Raw genomic sequence first — 17,787 nt, forward strand, 5'->3', positions numbered from 1 at the left:
TCTGCAAAAAGAACAGGAGTACTTGTGGCACCTTAAAGACTAACAAATTTATTTTAGCATGAGCTTTCGTGAGCTACAGCTCACTTCTTCGGATGCATAGAATGGAACATACAGACAGGAGATATTTATACATACAGAGAACATGAAAAGGTGGAAGTATGCATACCAACAGGAAAAGTCTAATCAATTGAGATGAGCTATCATCAGCAGGAGGAAAAAAACTTTTTGAAGTGATAATTAAGATGGCCCATAGAAGGTGTGAGGAGAACTTAACATAGGTACTCCTGTTCTTTTTGCGGATACAGACTAACACGGCTGCTACTCTGAACCAGTCTGGCCGTTCTTATGTCTCCCTGGGCACAGCAGTGATACCCAGTGGGCAGTCAGAATAATGCACAGAAGGTGTTTCCCTTGATACAGCAGTGACACCCAGTGGCCAGGTGGCATAATGCACAGCGTGTGTCTGCCTTCTAGGAGCAGTGACACCCACGGACTGGTCACGGTAATGCACAGAGTGTGTTTCCCACCAATCTGGGTAATGCACAGAGCATGTTTCCCATGGAGCAGCAGTGACACCCAGTGACCAGCAGGTGGCATCAGACTCTTCTCGTTTGGTGGGGGACTGAGGTGGGCTAGACAAAAATAATTGGAGGGGCTGTGGCCCCCATCACCTGGCCCCACCCTTCACGGGGCCATGCCTCCCATGCCTCTGCTCCTTCTCAGTTAAAGGCCAGGCTCATCTCCTCTCCCCCCGGCCAGGGTTTAGAGCAATACAACCTTTATTAAAATAAAATAGTAAACAGGGTTTACTTTAAGTAATCTAAAGCTGTCCAAATTTTAGTATTAAATCCAAAGTTCTTAAAGATCCCATCAATAACCAAAGCCAAAATAAAAAATTGAAACCAAAAACGATGCTTAATTTAAAACCAAAACACTAACAAAAACTTTGTTTTAAAAAATAAAAACTAACAAATACCATAAATTAATAATTTCATCAAAAAGGTGTGCTACAGCAGGATGATAAAATAACATAAATAAGCCTGACCACTAAAACCTCCTATAAAGGAATCGAATCCTTGAATACTGGCCAAATCTGTATAAAATATGCAGAACAATGTCAAAACTGGTGTTGCATGTCAGCCATTCGAATCCAGCAAATGTCAATTAAAAGATCCATTCCAACTTAAAAAAAACAAACCAACCCAATAAAGTCACAGCCTGAAACAAACCTACACAGAAGCAAAATTAAACCTGTGCCAACATTGGAACAAATGATGTAAATTTCTAATTCTAACGTCTTGTTTCTCCCAGGAGGAATGTGTTTTGCACCCCAGTAACCAGGCTGTCACTGCAGCTTTCCTTTCACTAAATAACATTTTTACCAAATATAAATTGCCCTCAGATTTCTCTATGAAAAAGTGAAATTGTATCTTTGCACTAATATCCCAAGTGTGCAAGTCCATCTCCTCAGAGCAGCCCCACACCCTGAGCCCAGGGGAGAATCCCAACTGGTTTGTGCATTTGTAACCCTGGGGCGTGAAGCTGATGAGAGAAAGGGAAGTGAGCCATCTTGGAGCTTTCCGATACCACCTGCTGGGAGCAGAGGGAATTGACTGAGCAACGTTCTGGCTAATTTTCACCTTGTTCTCTGCCAGCAGGCTCAAGAGTGACTTGACCATGGCAGCACCCTATGTACATTTTGGGGCCATTGGGGTGAAATGTGAGTACTTTTGGGGTTGGGACCCACATGAGAAGGGATGTGACAAACTGGAGAGAGTCCAGCGGTGGGCAATAAAAATGATTAGGGGGTTGGGGCACATGACTTACGAGGACCTACAGGCCATATCCTGTATCTTAAGCTAAGGCAAAGTGAGCATCTCTATAGTGTGACCTTTTACTCAGAAAGGAAAATTGACCTTTATCTTGTTACTTAAATAGAGAAGTACCCACGCCTGTCCAAGACCTTTACCTAGACCAATCGACAATGGAGAATGGCATAAGGAGTTTTTAAGTGTTGTACCCACAGAATTAACAGGTACACCACAAGGGAACTTATGTGCATATGTACATGTCATCAACATGCACAAACATGCTAGCCTATGAAGTAAGCATACCCTAATGTTTTGTGGGTAAGGAATGAAATTTGGGCATAGGAGGAAGGATTTCCGGCGCTTGTGCCCTATAAAAGAGGTAACCCACCTCGTTAGAGCACGTTGCTCTATCATTCTGACTTACTTCCTCCACTCTCTCTCTATCTACTATCAGTAGGCTGTACTTGTTCTTAAACTTTAAGTTTCAAAGTAACTCTGCTAAGCTCGGTTTCCCTAAGTTTTTATTCTTTGTTTATTAGGATTTGATTTTAAGTTTAACTTATTCAAGTAAACCCAAAGTAACATTAGCTTTTTCTAAGCACTGCATCTTTCACTCAAGAATTGAGAAACCTGAACTGCAAGGCTGGTCCTGTGTCTCTTACCACCAGGTTATCAAGGAAGGGTGTGAGTACATTAACCAAAACTTTGTTGCATATAATGCCATATGTATCTTTTGAATAGCAGTAATGCAACTGTAACTTTATAACTCAATTAAATTAAATAAAATGTAAGCTAATAAATTAAATTTTCATCCTATTTGCCAAATTAATATTATTAGTACACCCTAAATCAGGCTACATGGGACAGAGAGTTGGAGTGCAGGGGGATGAGAGCACTGGCTAGGGGGTGCAGGCTTTGGGGTGGGGTTGGAATGAGAGGTTCAGGGTGCAGTAGAGGGCTCAACGTTAGGGTAGAGAAATGGGCTGTGAGGGCTCTGGAACAAGGCCAGGAAAAAGAGAATTGAGGCATGCAGGGCCGTCCTTAGGATTTATGGTGCCCTACGCGAGATTATTAAACTGGTGCCCCTGTGCCTGATCTGCTCTTAGCAACACAAATATAATCTTACACTGTTGGAAAACTTGCCACATTCACGGTATTAAAACCAGTTTAACTTAATGAAGCACACTGTAATGCTGATGCACTGGCACTAAAGAAGTAGCACTATAGAAAAAATTCTGATTTGACAGAATGATGCAAATAATATAATTTTTTTAATTTGTCAAAATTTTATTGGAAATTTATATGAAGAGGTATTGAAACAAAGATTTGTTTTTAATTAAAAGCAATCTTTCTGGCGTTTTTGGCTGCAAAATCAGTTTAATAAGCTGGGTTTCCAAACAGTGGGAAAATATAACCCTAGTTTTACTGCTATGTAAAGCACAAAGTGACCAAAATGAAGTCAGCACAGAATCATCTCATCTAGATTAAGGTAGTACAGAAATGTTACAGAAGTCCTATTGTGCCTTATTTTGTTTGGAAAGACATTAGCAATAGCAGCACATTCACATGATAAAATACATGATAAATCACTGCCTCTAAAGTTCCATCAAAAACTGACATTTTCACAGCTCTAGCATGATCTGCTGTACAGATTCTTCACAAGGAAGTGTCCCTGGCCTTTTTAACTCCTATTAACTATGTATTTACTTTATGACAGTTGGAGAAAACATTGTGGAAACGTAAAACATTGGCTGCCCAACTTCTGGGCTGGCAAAAGCTATACTGACTCACAGGAAAAAAAAAAGCAGGAGAATCTTAGTACAACATATGGTCAGTCTATACTGGGGGTCGGCAACCTTTCAGAAGGGGTGTGCCAAGTTCACTGTAATTTAAGGTTTCTCGTGCCAGTAACACATTTTAATGTTTGTAGAAGGTCTCTCTCTATGTCTATATTATATAAATAAACTATTGTTATTATCTGAGGTCCTGCTCAGGCCACTGCCAGCTGAGTAAATGAAACCCCAGACTGGGTGCAGGCTGAGCGGGGCTGGTAGCTGGAACCCTAGACAAGGATACCAGGCCCTGCTCAGCCCGCTGCTGGTCTGGGGTTCTGACCACCAACTCCTGCCAGCCAGGATCCCGGCCGCCAACCCCCCTCAGCCCGCTACCAGCCTGGGGTTCTGCTCACCCAGGCTGGCAGGAGGCAGAGTGGGGCCGGCGGCTGGGCTCCTGACTGGCAAGGGGCCGGCAGCCGGAACCCCGGAGTAGCAGTAGGCTGAGTGCTGCCGGCACCCCAGACTGGCAGCAGACTGAGCCACTCAACCCCCCACCGGCCCTGCTCAGCCCGCCACCAGCCCACTCAGCCCGCTGCCGGCTGAGTGAATGGAACCCCAGGCTGACAGCAGGTTGAGTGGTTCAGCGGCCTACTCAGCCCGCTGCCAGCCTGGGCTTCCTTGGGGGTCCCCAGGCCAGCAGCAGCTGCTGAGTGGGGCCGGCATCTGGTATCCCAGCTGTCAATAGGGCAGCAGCCGGAACACCAGAGCAGTGATGGGCTGAGCCGCTCAGCCTGCTGCTGCGTACCACCAAAAATCAGCTCACCTGCCACCTTTGGCACGTGTGCCGTAGGTTGCTGACCCCTCCTCTATACACTAGTAAGGAGATGAGCATATTACAGTTGTTGGAGGGCTCTTATCTGGAGTAACAGGCTATTGGAAAGTCAGTCAACATTTTTTGTTTCTCTGATGAAAACTGGCCCACTCCCTGCCTCAAACCAAACCTGTCATTAATAATTGTCAACAACTTAATTTTCTGTTTTTGGCTAAGATATTGATTTAAAAAAATATTGAAATTGGATTCAGGATTGTTAGCAAGAATTTTTGGCAAACAAAGTTGTTAAATGACAATCTAAATGGCAACTCAGTACTGCTTTCATGCTTGGCTCACCCCCCAGCCTGCTGGTCCAACAGCTGCAGTAGACCCCAAAATCCACCTCTTGGGGTGCAGAGTGGCAACAGCAGCAGCAAACCCTCAGGTCCAATCACACGCCAATGGGCACCACCACCAGCCTTACGGACCATGGTGAAGTTAGCACAACATCTGATCTCAGGGACAGGTCACCCATGGAGCCACAGCAGCTCATCCTGCCCTGTGCAGCTCCCCCAGGATGAGATGGATCACTGGCAGCTGCCAGCCCGGGGGAGAGGCGCTCCCCAGCTAGGGTGACCAGATCCAGATGTCCTGATTTTATAGGGCCATTCCCGACATTTGGGGCTTTGTCTTATATATGCACCAATTACCCCCACCCAGAGTGACCAGACAGCAAGTGTGAAAAATCAGGACGGGGGTGGGGGTGGGGGGTAAAAGGGGCCTATATAAGAAAAAGACCCCAAAATTGGGCCTGGCCCTATAAAATAGGGATATCTGCTCACCCTACCCCAACCCCTGTCCTGAGTTTTCACACATCTGGCTAACCCCAGCCCAGCCCTGTGTGACATTCCAATCCTGGCTCACTGCCAAGGAAGTGAGTTACTTTCACTTTCATTCCTCAGCAGGCAGGGAGCCAGCCTCCTCCCCCCACCTACCTCCCAGCACCTCACCCAACCCAGCCCTGATGGAGGGGAGGGAGGGGAGAGAGAGGGATGCTCCTGGGGAGGAGGGAGAAAGGAGGGGGTGCTCCATGGGGCAGGGCGGGAGAAGAATGGATGTTATGGGGGACAACAGAGGATACTGGTTCCAGAGCTGCAGAGCCTGCCTCACCTCACCTCAGCCGGGGGGAAAGAGTCACACTCACAGGTGAGCTCCTTCCCCAACCCCTCCCCCCTCCTCTTCCCAGAGACCCCAGCAGCCAATCCCCTCCCTCAGCCTGTGCTGCATTCGGCTCTCTCTAGGACCCAGCAGCCCTGCTCTTACATGCTCCACTGCTTCCCATCTGTCCAGGCTCCCAGCAGAGCAGTGCCCCCAGACCTAGTGGTGCCCTAGGCGGCTGCCTATGGCTAAGGACGGCCCTGGAGACATGAAAGAGAAATCAGGCTAGAGCAGAAAGAGATTGGGGTGGGGTGAAGGGTTTGAAATGCAAGGAGAAGAAAAATCTTCCTCCTGCTTCCTCTCATCAGAGCATCTAAAAACCAGGTGAGCGATACCTCTCCCCCACTGCAACATCAGCTCTGGTGGGCTTGGGCTGAGGGAGGAACTTCTCTCCCCAGCAGCTCCAGCACCCCTGGGCTGGGCCATGGAAACCTCCCCCCACAAATCTGGTGTGCCTGGCCTGGGACAGGGGAGGGGCTCCTCTCCTCTCCATTGGGGACATGGCGGGATGAGAGATGTGACAGGGCTTTACGGGAAATCATTATTTGCCTGATTCATGTGCCAGTCCTAGTCCTTGCTGACCCAAACAAACCATGTATCCTGAATGCTGATGCCAGTTTGGAGGGTCTGGGAGCACTCTCCTACCAGGAAGTGGAAGGTAAATGTAAATCTGTGGCCTTTGCCAGCTGAGGACTGTCTGATAGCAAAACTCTCTATCCCATCCACCAGCTGCAGTTCTTGGCCTTGAAATGGGCAATCACTGAGAAATTTCAAGACTACTTGTCCGGTGCTCAGTTTCAGGTATGAACAGAGAACAATCCACTGACTTATGTGTGAACAAGAGCTAAGCTGGATGCTACAGGGCAGAGATGGGTGGCTACTTCTGCTAGCCATAACTTCAGCATTCAATACCAATGAGTTGGTATAACAGGGAGTGTGATTAATCAGGACCACCAATTCTTGGATGGGGGAGGATGTAAGCAGGGTCAGAATGAACTCTACCCTGCCATCTGTGGGTGATGTGTTGTAAAGGCCTTTTGTTGCTGATGTGCATAGTCACACCCACCCCGCATTGCATGATGGGGGTGCTTGTCCAAATGGTGATTTCAGCTGCTGTGGGATCCCCAAACTCTTTCTTATTAGGGCAGGAGTAATAAAGTGTAGTTATCCTGGTGATATGAATCAAGGACAGTAGAACGGTACTTAGCAGTTCTTGATTTCAGGATGCACCCAAACTTACAAAAAAATCGTTAGACAAGGGATATGGATTCCAAACAATAGCAATTTAAGAGAGATTGGGATTTTTTTTAAGTCCTTAAATGCACATTTTATGGTTTTCTTCTCTCTTTAGTTTAAAAATAGAATTACTTATTATCCCATTACAAATAATCTATATAGCCTACACCTAAAATCTTTGATGTATAAATAGAAATTGTAGTTACATATAAGTAGCTGGTCTCTCATGGTACTTAAAAACTGAAGTTCATAGGAATATAGTGCTGAATGAGAGCCTGGCAGAAAAGTGTTGCTGGAAGAGTTAGCAGAGCGAGATTGTTAGTCACAGGTCAAGTATCAGAGGGGTAGCCGTGTTAGTCTGTTTCTGTAGAAGCAGCAAAGAATCCTGTGGCACCTCTAGCTTGCTTCTTGCTTGCTTATATATACACCTGCCCCTGGAAATTTCCACTGCTTGCATCCAAAGAAGTGGGTATTCACCCACGAAAGCTCATGCTGCAAAACGTCTGTTAGTCTATAAGGTGCCACAGGATTCTTTGCTGCAGTCACGGGTCAGTGGGTGGGTTTATGCAAATTCTGGACTCTGGGACCAGGGTTGGGTGGGGGGCACATGACTCTTGCAGCACATGCACCACCTCTGCAATTAACATTTCCTACCTCACTCCCTAACAACACACCTTTTACCTCTCAGGACCAAAATACACCTAGAAAGAGATCTAAGGGCATAAGCTTAGGGTGAGCAACTACAGCACTAACAACAATTTTAAGAGTTTCAAAACCACCTCTGTCTTTCCACACCAGAAACAGCAGGAAGGACATCACCAGCACCTGCAAGGGGCCAACCAACATCCATTTCCACCTCCCACCACAGTCTGCTGTTAGGAACCCATACCCCTTAATGGTGAGGACTTTCCAGGCCAAGGTGACGCTCCCAGGCCTCAAATGCCAGGTACAGTTACTCTGTCCTTGATCCAAAATCAACAGGAAAATACACTGGATTACTCCTGCCCCAATAACAAAGAGACTGGGGATCCCACAGCAGCTGAAATGACCGTTTGGACAAGCACTCCCATCATGCAATCCGGGGTGGGTGTAACCATGCAAATGACATCACCCCAAAAGGCCTTGACAACAGATCACCAACAGATGGCAGGGTAGACTTCATTATTACTGACCCTGCTTCAACTAGATTGTGGCAAAGATTCCAAAACACCGAACGTTAAATTCACCAAACGCGGGTCAATCCATCCTCATCGTCATAACCGCTCGTTATACTCCACACCCGAACGTAGCCCTCATATGGACAACATACCCTCCTAACTCAGTGTCTGTACGTTAACCTTTTACCCCCAGTCAGGGCTATTGCAGATTATGTATTTCTTACGCCACCCCATTTTAAACCGAACTTCGCACCCCTTGGGTAAGCTGTATGTTGTTCCCTGAGCACCAGAAACTTCTACGCCGAAACTCTGTACCGTACACTTTTTTTTTCTTTGAACCTCATCTTAATAAAATGTTGACTTTTGTTTGAGATCCCGGCTCCTGTTCCTTTGCAAGGCGTGTGCGTTCGCTCCGTGTTTTAGTCTGCTAATACGGCGGGGGGCGATTGAGCCAGAGGTGCTTGCCTGCTGCAGACACGGATCCAAGGCTGAACCTCGTCCCCCAAAAGCTTGAAAGCGTAACTGAAAACAGTTTAAGAAGTGCTTCCGTCTCCGGCACTCAGCTACCCAGCTCCCAATGGGGTCCAAACCCCAAATAAATCCTTTTTACCCTGTAGAAGCTGTAAAATCCTGTGACCAGGGCAGCTGCCTAGCAGCCTGCGCATCTGCCTGCCAGAACGAGGGCATGTAAGGCACTAATCCGGATAGTGGCGGCTAGGTGGCAGGGGGAGGGTGTGACGAAACAGCAGAGTGGCGCAGCAGGAGCGTGCTGGGCCCATAACCCCGAGGTCAATGGATCGAAACCATCCTCCGCTATGCGAGCGCTTGTTTCTTTTCCCTCTGGGCCTTCAAGCGAGCCGGTGACCAGCAGAGCCCCAAGAGCCTAGGCCATGAGGCAAGAGGTGGCTGAGGCAAAGCAGCGGCCTGCCAGGGAGCTCCCCGGCACCTCTGGCTGCCTGGGCTGAAGGCAAGAGGCAGGCCTGGGCGTGGCGAGGGCCTCCTGTCCCGGAATGAGGCTGCAGTGCTTCCTGGTCCCCTTTTCCCACCCACACCGGCAGGCGGCTGCTGCGGGAGAGCACGAGGGAGGCTCTGGGGGCGCTAGGCAGCGCTGTGTGTGTGGCTGTCAGGGGAAAGAGCCGAGGCTCCCGACTCGACCTGCCATTGACTCGCGTGGCTCTGCGTGCTGTCAGCCGGGGCGGGGCGGGCCAGGCCGCGGACGTGACTCAGGCTTGGGCCGCATGGCCGCGCTTTCCTGACGAGGCATGAGGCAGGCCAAGAGCTTTGCACAGCGTACAGGGAAGTGGGAGGGAGGTGTCTTTGAGCCGGCCTGTCTCCTCCGCTTCTCCCTTGCCGCTTGGGCGGAGGCGGGAAGGGAGCGAAATGTTCCCGGCTGAAAGTTTTTGTGCTCGGCTTTGAGGATTAAGCCTGAGCCTCCGGTACGGCTGCTGGCAGATGGGTTTCTGAATGGCATCCAGCCCGCTCTTTGGACCACCAGCTGAAAGCACTGAGGCAGCAAAATGGGACCTTTGAGGCTCCCCCCAAAGGCCTCAGGGAAGCAAGGAAGTAGCACAGGCTTAGCCTCATCCCTGGGTGGGCTCAAACCACCATCCTTTCAGTTAACAGCCAAACGCGCTGATCCATTGCGCCACAGAGACACAGAGCCCAAAAGCCGGGAATCAGCTCAGGGCATACGGTATAGCACATGCATGCAGTGGTTAGCCAAGCAACAGCAAAGGAACTGGACTGCTATGGAGGGTTTTTTTGCCCCACTTGCCCCCCCGCCAGGATGGCGCTGCCTAAATGTGGTGGCCACCAGAGCCCAAGCAGTAGCCCCACCCCTTCTACTTGAGGCCACGCCCCTTCACCACCCCCTCCCCAATGCCCCACTCCTACACTGCCTCATCCCCCAAGATCCTTCCTCCCGCTCACTGCTCTCCGTCCCCTCCCCACCCTCACTCGCCCTTACAGTCATTACAAAGTGGCAAGGCAGAGCCCTCCCATTTTTTAATGTCCTGGGGTGTTGTTCCCCCCTGTTCAGGCCCTTCTGGGGCCTTGCACTTCACACAGCTCTCCCTGATTTCAGCTGTTAGTGAGGGAGCCTCACTGCTAGCACAGACTGGGCAGTTTCTTCCATGAGAGACACTGTCCCAAAGCAGGACTAATGCTTAGAGCTGGTTATCAGTGATTTCAGATCTGTTGGTCTGCAGCAAGACTCTACATTGAGTCTTAATCAGCTCTGTTATTACACAGAGAAGAACAAAAGGGTCAAATGGTGCCCGGAACCCTTAAGAAGAATCCACCCCACCGAGTACAACACTTGTCGCTACCTGCTCTCAGCTCCCCTGAGAATGTTTTGGGGTCACTCCTTGCCTGTATCAACCTAGGGATTTTGGAGAACCACAACTAATAGGTGCTTCAGTGGTGCAATTGGTTAGTGCGCAGTACTTATAGGGCAGTACTGAGAGGAGCTATGCTGAGGTTGTGAGTTCAAGCTTCACCTGGAGCACTGGTTTTCATTAGCCAAATGGCTTCACACAGTTATTTGGCCCTGTGGAATGTAGAATTCTAGCCATGGGGACACTGAGGAGGGGAAGAGTCAAAAACACCCCCTTCACTTATTACCTCCTCTCCAGAGCACAGGTCAGAACCTGAAATCCTTTCCCCCATCCCTCCTGCAGCCCCTGTGCCAGGATCCGTCAAGCAGAGCATGGAGTCCTGCCCATCCTTGACCCCTGAGCCTGGAGGGAGAGGAGCAAGGAGCCATTGTTAGAGGGCTTTCCCTTCCCCCGCCCACTTCCCTGGCTCTTGTCACGCAGACAGCAAGCAGCAAAAGACCAGAAGTGGGAAGCGCAGACAAAGGGATGTTTACTGGGGTTAGTTTCCAAGCAAGCAGATTCCGAAGCCCTTCACACCAGTCGGGCTTATCTCTATAGACCGACAGAGTCTGTTCTCCAGTGTCCCCCTTCCCAGCTCTGACACTGCAGAGCATTTACCCCACATCCCTACAGACAATTCTGTCCTGGGTGCTGGCGGGTGAGTCCTGCCCACATGCTCAGGGTTTAGCTGGTCGCCATATTTGGAGTCGGGAAGGAATTTTCCTCCAGGGCAGGTTGGCAGAGACCCTGTGGGGGTTTCACCTTCCTCTGCAGCATGGGGCACGGGTCACTTGCTGGAGGATTCTCTGACCTTGAAGTTTTTAAACAACGAGTTGAGGACTTCGATAGCTCAGACATAGGCCAGGGGTTTGTTACAGGAGTGGGTGGGTGAGAGTCTGTGGCCTGCGTTGTGCAGGAGGTCGGACTGGACAATCATAATGGTCCCTTCTGACCTTAAAGTCGATGAGTCTATGAGCTCTGACACTGCAGAGTGTTTACCCCACATCCCCCTTCCCAGCTCTGACACCGCAGAGCCTGGCCTCTGTCCCTGTTCCCCGTTCCCTAGTCCCATCCCCCCCCCGTTAGCATGATTCCAATTTCCCCGCCCACTTCCTGTCTGACCCCAGTTTACACAGTTATAGTCTCAGCTAGACCTTAACCAATCATTGTAACTAACCAATTCTAACCTATTGTAACAGAAATCTCTAACCAATTACATCCCACTCCCCTAATTAACTTACACCCAGCAAATTTAATTCGGCGGCAGCCAGAAACAATTAGAGAACCAGACAGATTGACAATAGAAAAGTGGGGGCCAGAAAGATAAACCCTACAGAAATGAGGGTTTCACAACCACAACCATTGAGAAGGGATTTCGTGCCAGACCGGATGCTCTCTTAAGATCTGTTTCGTTATCTGGTGGTGATGGTCGCTATCAGGACAGGATTGTCTTCCTAACAGCCCAACCCCACCTTAGTTCAGTGTGACGGGTTTGGGAGGTGAGGATGGGACCGTTCGCTTCCCAGCTTATGGCTGCCCCTGCTGCTTAGCCAAAGGCCTTAGCCTACGAACAAGGGCTCAGACTCTCCTAGGGAGAGAAGGCCCAGACACAGGCAGACTGGGATTTTGGGTCTTTGTTTTATACCCCTGTCACTAGCTAAGTGATAAAAATGCACCTAAGTTCTTAAAGTCTAGGCCTGAACAGGCAGCCTGAATATCTCTATTCTAACAGGTTTCAGAGTAGCAGCCGTGTTAGTCTGTATCCCCAAAAAGAACAGGAGTACTTGTGGCACCTTAAAGACTAACAAATTTATTTTAGCATGAGCTTTTGTGAGCTAAAGCTCACTTCTTCGGATGCATAGAATGGAACACACAGACAGGGAATATTTATACATACAGAGAACATGAAAAGGTGGAAGTATGCATACCAACAGGCAGAGTCTAATCAATTGAGATGAGCTATCGTTAGCAGGAGGAAAAAATACTTTTTGAAGTGATAATTAAGATAGCCCATAGAAGGTGTGAGGAGAACTTAACATAGGGAAATAGATTCAATTGGTGTAATGACCCAACCATTCCCAGTCTTTGTTTAGGCCACAGTTAATAGTATCTAGTTTGCATATTAATTCAAGTTCAGCAGTTTCTCTTTGGAGTCTGTTTTTGAAGTTTTTTTGTTGCAAAATTGCCACCTTCAAGTCTGTCACTGAGTGGTTAGAGAGGTTGAAGTGTTCTCCCACTGGTTTTTGAATGTTATGATTCCTGATGTCAGATTTGTGTCCATTTATTCTTTTGTGTAGAGACTGTCCGGTTTGGCCAATGTACATGGCAGAGGGGCATTGCTGGCACATGATGGCATATATCACGTTGGTAGATGTGCAGGTGTACGAGCCCCTGATGGCGTGTCTGATGTGATTAGGTCCTATGATGGTGTCACTTGAATGGATATGTGGACAGAGCTGGCATCGGGCTTTGTTGCAAGGATAGGTTCCTGGGTTAGTGTTTATGTTGTATGGTGTGCGGTTGCTGGTGAGTATTTGCTTCAGGTTGGGAGGCTGTCTATAAGCGAGGACTGGCCTGTCTCCCAAGATCTGTGAGAGTGAGGGATCATCTTTAAGGATAGGTTGTAAATCTTTGATGATGCGCTGGAGAGGTTTTAGTTGGGGGCTGTAGGTGATGGCTAGTGGTGTTCTGTTATTTTCTTTTTTAGGCCTGTCCTGTAGTAGGTGGCTTCTGGGTACTCTTCTGGCTCTGTCAATCTGTTTTTTCACTTCAGCAGGTGGGTATTGTAGGTTTAAGAATGCTTGATAGAGATCTTGTAGGTGTTTATCTCTGTCTGAGGGATTGGAGCAAATACGGTTGTATCTTAGAGCTTGGCTGTAGACAATGGATCGTGTGGTGTGTCCGGGATGGAAGCTGGAGGCATGTAAGTAAGTATAGCGGTCAGTGGGTTTCCAGTATAGGGTGGTATTTATGTGACCATCGTTTATTAGCACAGTAGTGTCTAGGAAATGGACCGCTTGTGTGGATTGGTCTAGGCTGAGGTTGATGGTGGGATGGAAATTGTTAAAATCACGGTGGAATTCCTCGAGGGCTTCTTTTCCATGAGTCCAGATGATGAAGATGTCATCAATGTAGCGCAAGTAGAGTAGGGGCGTTAGGGAACGAGAGTTAAGGAAGCGTTGTTCTAAGTCAGCCATAAAGATGTTGGCATACTGAGGGGCCATGCGGGTACCCATAGCAGTGCCGCTGACTTGAAGATATGTATTGTCCCCAAATGTGAAATAGTTGTGGGTGAGGACAAAAGGGAAGCTGAAGGGCGGGAACTCGGGGGAAGGGGCCATGTGGGGGTGGGTCCTTGGGGAAAGGGTGCAGGGGAGGGGTGTATTGGGGGGGCAATGCGCGAGTGGGGAGTCGGGGGAAGGGGCAGAGTGAGGGTGGGGTATTGGGGAAAAGGGGCAATGGGAGGGTGGTGCCTTGCAGGAAGGGGCGGGGCAGGACTTCAGGGAAAGGGGCGGGGATTAGGGGGAACAGGCGATGTGAGGGGGGACCTCGGGGGGTAGGGGCAGCGTGAGGGCAGGGCTTTGGGGGGTGGGCACAGCGTGGGGGGGCAGGGCTTTGAGGAAGGGGCGGGCACAGCGAGGGGGGGGGCTGGGGGGAAGGAGCAGGACTCATTCAGGCCGGGGGCAGGTCTGTCTGGGGGTGTCACTGTCCCTGCAGTGGGTGTTTAGAGCCGGGGTCACCCGGGGGAGGGGTCGGGGGCAGCGGGAGTCGGGGGGTGACACGCAGCCGGTGCCTGGGGCCGTCGGACACACCCAGACCCGCTCACACCCAGCCGGGCGGGGGGTTACAGCCCCAGTGAACAAGGGGCGCCGGGAACATCCCCGCGGGGCGGACACGGGGATCCAGTCCCCGGACAGAGCCAGACCCGGCCCGGACCCGACCCGCACGGACCCACCCCCACCAGGGGTTGGGGGGGGCGTTTCGGTGGCGGGAGCTTCGCCCTCCCCCCCGGTTCTCACCCCCCGCCCCGACCAGCCGCTTTGTGCGGGGGAGGGAGGGGCGAAGCGGCGCAGCACGTTCCTGCGCGGGGCAGCATCAGACCCTGCACCGGGGGGAGGGGCGGGGCCGGGGCTCTCTGGGGGCGGGGCGGGGATGAGGAGTTGCGTTGGGGCGGGGGGGAGGTGTCAGATTGACCCAGGGACCCGCCCTTACCTGGGCTGGGGAGGACGGAGGCGCCCCGGGGCAGGCTGGGAGTTGTAGTTCCTGGCTCGTCTCAGAGCGGAAGTGACGGCAACGCGCCCCCTCCCGGTGCACACTGGGAAGCGTAGTTCCCTCTCTCTCTCTCTCTCTCTTACACGCGACCTTCTATTGGAGGAGGGGCCGTAACGCGTCACTTCGCCGCGCCACTCCCCGCTCCCTGATTGGCGGAGAGAGCGCGGGACAGAGACTTGGCGTGTGGCGGGAGGCCCCAGTTCCCTCGCCCCGAAGCTTCGCTGTCCCCCCCGCCCCCCGGGCGCGCGCTGCGGCCGTTGGGATTCGAATCCCGCTCGCGGCCAGGGGCGGTCCCGGAGCGGGGGGGGGCTGGGCTGTTGCTCTCTGTCCTCCCCTTATGCAGCCCAGGTGGGGAAGGTGACGTGGATGCAGGGAGCCCTGATGTCACTCCTTGCTCCCCCCTCACAGCACCCTAGGGGGGCACGGAGGAACATTGGGGGGGAGCAGTATCCGCTCATCACCGCTCTCTCCCCCTTCTCTTCCCCTCCCTCCCCCCATGTTCCTGTGCCGGGAGGGAGCAGGGAGAAATCTGGGCACCACCCCAAGCAGCTCTCCCCTGCCAGCCGGGAGCAGTTTCTGACTTTACACCAGCAGCACACACCTCTCTGCCACCGTACAGCACCGCCCTTGACCACGGTGCCCCTGGGCAATTCCCTGGTGGCACCCACCCCTAAGGCTGGCCCTGGCTATGGGCTTCAGAGGGAGTGACCAGACCAGGCGGCCATGGAGAGCTCCAGCCCCTGTTCTCCCCTCCCAGCTTCTAGCAATCAGAGGCCAGGGACATGCTTCCATGCTGATGACAGGTACTGCTCAATAACGGCCAGGGGCGGCTCCAGACCCCAGCACGCCAAGCACGTGCTTGGGGCGGCATGCTGCGGGGGGCGCTCTACTGGTCCCGGGAGGGCGGCAGGCGGCTCTGGTGGACCTCCCGCAGGCGTGCCTGCGGAGGGTCCGCTGGTCCCGCGGCTGGGGTGGAGCATCCGCAGGCACATCTGCGGGAAGTCCACTGGAGCTGCGGGACAGGCGACCGGCAGAGCGCCCCCCGTGGCGTGCCACCATGCTTGGGGTGGCGAAATGGCTAGAGCCGCCCCTGCCAAACTACATTCATATTCCTCATCTGAGTCAGATGCCACCAACCAGGGGCGGCTCTACAAATTTGGCCGCCCCAAGCAGTCATGCCCGGGAGGTGCCCCCGAGCCGCGGGAGCAGCGGACCTCCCGCGGGCATGACTGCGGAGGGTCCGCTGGTCGCGCGGCTCGGCTGGACCTCCCGCAGCTGCGGGCGGTTCACTGGTCCGGCGGCTCCGGTTGAGCTGCCGCAGGCATGCCTGCGGGAGGTCCAGCCGAGCCGCGGGACCAGCGAACCGTCCGCAGTCATGCCTGCGGGAGGTCCACCGGAGCCGCCGGCCGAGCGTCCCCTCCGCAGTCATGCCTGCGGCAGGTCCGCTGCTCCCGGGGCTCCGGTGGACATCCCGCAGGCATGACTGCGGCAGGTCCGCCGGCCCAGCCTGCCGCCCCCCCCGGGAAAGGGCCGCCCCAGGCAGCTGCTTGCCCCGCTGAGCTCTGGAGCCGGCCCTGCCACCAACCGAAGATTGATTTTCCTGTCTAGTGGTTCAGGTTCTGTACTGTTCGCATCAGAGTGTTGCTCTTTGAGGACTTGTGCAACATGTTTCACACCTCATCCCTCTTGGATTTTGGAAGGCTCTTCAGATTCTTAAACCTTGGGTCGTGCGCTGTAGCTATCTCTAGAAATCTCACGTTATACTTTCTTTGTGTATTGTCAAATTTGCATTGAAAGTGTTCTTAAAGTGAACAACATGTGCTGGGGCATCACCCAAGACTGCCATAAAACGAAATATATCGCAGAATGCGGATAAAACTATGGAGCAGGAGACATACAGTTCTTCATCAAGGTCTTCAGTCACTAATTAACGCATTATTTTTTTAACGAGCGTTATCAGCATGGAAGCATGTCCTCTGGAATGGTGGTTGAAGTATGAAGGCATATGGATGTTAGCATATCTGGCACGTTAATACCTTGCAACGCTGGCTACAAAAGTGCCATGAGAGAGCCTGTTCTCACTTTTAGGTGACGTATATAAGACATGGGCAGCATTATTCTAGTAAATGTAAACAAACTTGTTTGTCTTAGCGATTGGCTGAACAAGAAGTAGGACTGACTGGACTCTAAAGTTTTACATTGTTTTCTTTTTGAGTCCACTTATGCAACAAAAAGAATCTACATATGCAAGTTGCACTTTAATGATAAAGAGATTGCACTGCAGTACTTTATATTTTACAGTGTAAATATTTGTAATAAAACTATATATAGTGAGCACTGTACACTTCGTATTCTGTGTTGTAATTAAAATCAATATATTGAAAATATAGAAAAACAAAAATAAATTTAAATTGGTATTCTATTGTTTAACGATGTGATTAAAACAGATTAATCATGATTTTTTTAAAGTTAATTGTGTAAGTTAACTGCGAGTAATTGACAGCCCTAGATTTGAATTTTTCTGTCACATGCAGGACAAGCTGGAATATCTGTGTCTATTGGGTTTCCGGGAAACCCAAAGCCCGCCCCATGCTAACGCATCCCCCCCCCCAGCCTAAGGGGAGGTTCCACAGGGCCTCAGAAACCCACTAATTGCGGGAGACAACTAATAAAAGAACAGGGACAGGAGTGCGGTCAAAGAGTCATAAGAAGGGAGCCTGACGGGGACACTGAGCAGAGAACCCCGGACAGCCCCCACTGCTCCTCGAAGACGTCAAGGGAGCCAGCGGATGCCGCCCAGAGGAACTCTGCCCGGATACATGAATGGACTAAGGATCGGAAACAAGCCCCACAGTCGCAGGAGCCTGGGGGGAATTGTGCTGTGAAATGATTTCCTGTTCTGACATGTCCCCAATTGCCCTTTTTGCCCTAACAGGCTGCAGCGCAACATCCATGTTTTGCTCCAGCTCATTCCGTCCTTCCACGGGCCGGGGAAGGGAAATGGCTGCAGTGGAGCCAGTTGAGGGAGGGATTATCAGGGAGTTCCCTTGGTGGGGAGAAAGGGCAGTAAATACACAGGGGGTGGGAACTTCCAGGAAGGTTGGTCTGGGTGGGAGAGGGCAGGAAATCCCC

The 17,787-nt window shown here is 51.2% G+C and overlaps 1 non-coding gene across 1 annotated transcript; it reads right to left on the reverse strand.

Moving 5' to 3' along the window:
- Positions 1-9,589: 9,589 nt before the first annotated feature.
- On the reverse strand, positions 9,590-9,663 carry TRNAN-GUU. The gene has a single exon. It is a non-coding gene; the product is annotated as a tRNA-Asn (tRNA).
- Positions 9,664-17,787: the final 8,124 nt, after the last annotated feature.

Source organism: Mauremys mutica, chromosome 22 (genome assembly GCF_020497125.1).
Source record: "Mauremys mutica isolate MM-2020 ecotype Southern chromosome 22, ASM2049712v1, whole genome shotgun sequence".
In the NCBI taxonomy this organism is placed as follows: domain Eukaryota; kingdom Metazoa; phylum Chordata; order Testudines; family Geoemydidae; genus Mauremys; species Mauremys mutica.